The sequence below is a fragment of the Pseudopipra pipra genome, chromosome 3 (assembly GCF_036250125.1).
Source record: "Pseudopipra pipra isolate bDixPip1 chromosome 3, bDixPip1.hap1, whole genome shotgun sequence".
In the NCBI taxonomy this organism is placed as follows: domain Eukaryota; kingdom Metazoa; phylum Chordata; class Aves; order Passeriformes; family Pipridae; genus Pseudopipra; species Pseudopipra pipra.
The window spans coordinates 46,376,173-46,379,997 of NC_087551.1; positions in this window are offsets into that span (position 1 = coordinate 46,376,173).

The window sequence follows — 3,825 nt, forward strand, 5'->3', positions numbered from 1 at the left end:
CAATCACCTGCTCAGAGCAGGGTCAAATATGAGATCAGACCAGAGTGTTCTCCATCTGGGTCTTGAAAAGCTCCAAGGACAGAGACTCCACAGCCTCTTTGGACAACCTGCTCTGTTATTTGACTATAGGCCAACTGAACATCTCATTTCAACTAACAACTGCTTTCCCTTATCCACCCCTGTATGCAATGCTGTGAGGAACTTGGCTCCATCTTGTTGATAACCTTCCTGTGGTTACTAGGAAATGAAAAGTAAAAGGTATGTTTATATATGCAAAGCATTATATGTCAATGCTTAATGTTTAGATAGATCCAAAACAAAGAGTATGAAGTCTAAGAGATCATCAAATTTCAGAAATCATAATCTGGATATGAATTTCATAACTGTGTTGCACTGCAACATGTCATAAAGAACAAGGTACAAAATCTACTCTCACTTGACTCACTGTGTGCAATTAAGAACCTGATATAAAACTGTGGTTTTCCACAAGAAATGTCTTTGATTTCACTTGCAAGTCATTCATATAGGAGTAAACCAGGAGTAGTCCCAGTTAAAACTTGCCATGTCACATTATTTTGGGCTAAACTGGCACAGTAGTTGATGACAAACTCTCAAAATAGAGTAGTAAAAAAAAAAAAAAAAAAACAAACAAACAAAAACAAATCTTTCCTGAAAAAAAATAGAACACCTCAAAAAACTTGCTTCTTTGTGCAGGTTTTATTTGTTTATTTTATCTGGAATTCTCTACTCCTTCCCTTATCCATGTTCCTCTAATCAGTCTATATGGTACCACTTTTCTGCTGGCAAAGCAGTGAGGCAGCTATGATGCCAACATGCCTGAAGCTTGCCTCAGGCATATCCCTGCAAGTTTAAAATGTTTACCACCTTCCTGAGTTAGACTAGCTCAGCAGCAGAGTGATCCAAAAATCACAACTTATGGACTTGTGCCCTTGACAGAGAGAACCGTTTCAAAAGCCTAAAATTCCCAAGTCTTGCCTTAAAGAGGAATATGCGTATATATATAATTACACATTTTTTAAAAAAAATATTTTAAAAACCCTTAAATTTTCTATATACTTTATTCAAGAATTTAGTTTTCCACACAAAAGAGTTTCCTCTTGTAATTATTTTCAAACTAGCTTCCCAATAAATATTTCAAACAATTTTTCCTCTCAAATCCACTTTTCGTCACTGAAGGAGTCATTCAATGTCACCAGGAGGTTTGCTCAACAAACATATGCTAAATCATACCATGGGGCAGCATTTAATAATCAGACCATACTTAACATTTGCAGGATATATCTGAGTCCAATAACCATGAAAGATTTTCAGCCATATAATTTCTGCTGCAGCAGCAGAGAAGCAGAAGAAAATCAGATGGGTGCTGATGTCACATTAACTTCTTGTTAAGCGTAACTTAGGCATGTTAAGGAGAGTGCAATGGCATAGGCACCTTGGTTGATGACAAGGCACACCACTGAATGCCACCATCATGATTGAAAAGCAGTCTCTGATGGTCTTACGTCTGTCAGAAAAGAGGGAATAAGGTGACTCCTGACCTGGGAGGCCCAAGAAAAGAATAGTTCAATCTCCATGTTGAAAGAAGGTCATGTACACCCCCTTCCACAGTCCCCTGTGGGTAGGTGGTGTCCCACATGGCAACTAAGAGCAAGTGGACCGCATCTGTCCTCCCTAGGTCTGATTTAGCAGCCCAGAAGGTGCCATAGAGGATGCATTATACTTCCTCTGCATGTAGAGAAACCCCAGGCACATTCCCTGCACTGCTAAGTCCATCAAGCTTTGAGAGGGTAACACCACGTGCACATGCCACAGTGTGAATCCACTCCCTTTTTTTACTGTTTGTTCCAGCAGCTGCCTCTCCGTGATTTGGGCCTGAGGCTGGAAGCAGTAGGAGGAAGACTTTCAATCCCTACCCCAGTACCCTCTATTTTTCAAGTAACAGCCTTGAAGTGACAGAGGATATCACAGATGACGGTGCATATAGCCAAATGCAGTTGTCTCCAGCACTTGTTCAAAGAATAGACAAGGTAGGTGAACTAACTTAAAACTGCCAGATAGTACCTGATTTACAAGGTCTGGTGAGGGAGTGCCAGTGTCAAGTGACTGCTAAAGAGTCTCTTGGAGCCAGAGGAATTTACTGCACTTTTTATGCAAGACTTAATCACCCTCATGGACATTTTTGTAAAAGGAGCACATTTAAGCCCAATCAATATAGAAAACTCTAAAGGAATAAATAAGACATCTCACTAGCTCAATCCACTGGTAACACAGAGCCTTTTAGAAGTTTGTAGGCAAGATCTTCCTCTAGAATTTTATTGTATACTCACTCAACCACCCCATTTCCTACACTTCTAAAAGTTTTCATGATGACACCAGAGGCAAGAGGACAAAATGTGTGCCCATACCTAAACTATTTCAAGACGTTCTTCTTGCTTTAAGTAATATAAGCCAATGGTTTAAATCAACATTTTATCTTGTCTCCAAGCATCTTAAGGGTCTATGGAAGATGTTACAGGGTTTTAATTTCTACTGCAATGTGATAAATACTGCTAGAATTACAGGCACCACTCTTGGCAGCCTCAGATGCATCGGCCTTGCCTGTGCAGACTGCTTTTGAACTTGCCCTTCTAAACTCTTTCCTTACAGAAAACATGATCTAGAAGAAGGAACTTGAACTAGCCTGCACCTGACCTCCATACAGTCAGAACACAAGCAGTTGCCTCATTTAAACTTGGCCAGTTTGACCAAAAGCTGAACATTGTACCCAGCAACTTCAGTGCTTTTGACACCTGAGATGCTCTGATGGAAGCCAGCTCAGCACTCACTGCAGTCACCCCCGCAATTCCGCCGTCCTCCAGGCACATCTGAAGTCTGCTGAGGTCTTGCACAGGCATTAAATTTCCTTAAAACTCACTTTTGACAGGCAAATACCTCCTTTCCAGAAAGTTCCATTTGAGAAACACGTGCCCACCCTCCACACCAAAAAATCTGAGGCCTGCCCACACAGGGGAGTTTCTGTCTTCCCCTGTTTCTGCCTCTGCCCCATGAGAGAGCCAGGTCTCCAAAATACCCCTGGTCAGAGGGTCCTTGCCAGAGTGGAAACAATTAAAATAACTGGAGAAATTTTCCTACAAAAAACCAGTGCAGCATTATACTGTATCCTTTGTGTGAGACTTTTCCATGGGTCGCTATAGCCTCCTTATTCTCCACAGTATGTCTGTGAGCACACCCTCTAAATCTACTGCACCCAAAGAAAAATGTTTGGCTCAGCAGCAGCCTGTCCCTGCTCTGCCAGCCTTTTCTGATCTTTTTTGTATTGCTTCATGATCCTCAATATTTATCCACTTCCTCTTTTCATCATTAATAAAATTGTTTTATTTGCACTTCTCATCATCTATAAGCAGTTTAAGAACAATTCAGTGTTCCAGACACCTAGAATAACAAAAAAGCCCTGGCATATAAGAATAGATATATAGTGTCTGAAGTGAATAAAGCCCAGATCCACACACCAGTCCAGGAAATAAATTTCCTATCAGGGAGAATTTATTCCCATTTTTAGTTGGACTATACTAAATTATACCAGCTCAGAGTGCCCAGCAAGTGATAAAGTGATTAGTCCATCCTCTGCTACACCTCCCCATTTAGTCCCCATGGAACATAATTAATGTGCAGTTTACACTTCTCTTGAAGAAATTAATAAACACTGTAAACAAAATCTACATTACACTGCCCAGCACCATCTCACTTGGGCACCGCCCACTATTCAATTTTTTGCTGCAAATCACTAACATTTATTTAGACTCT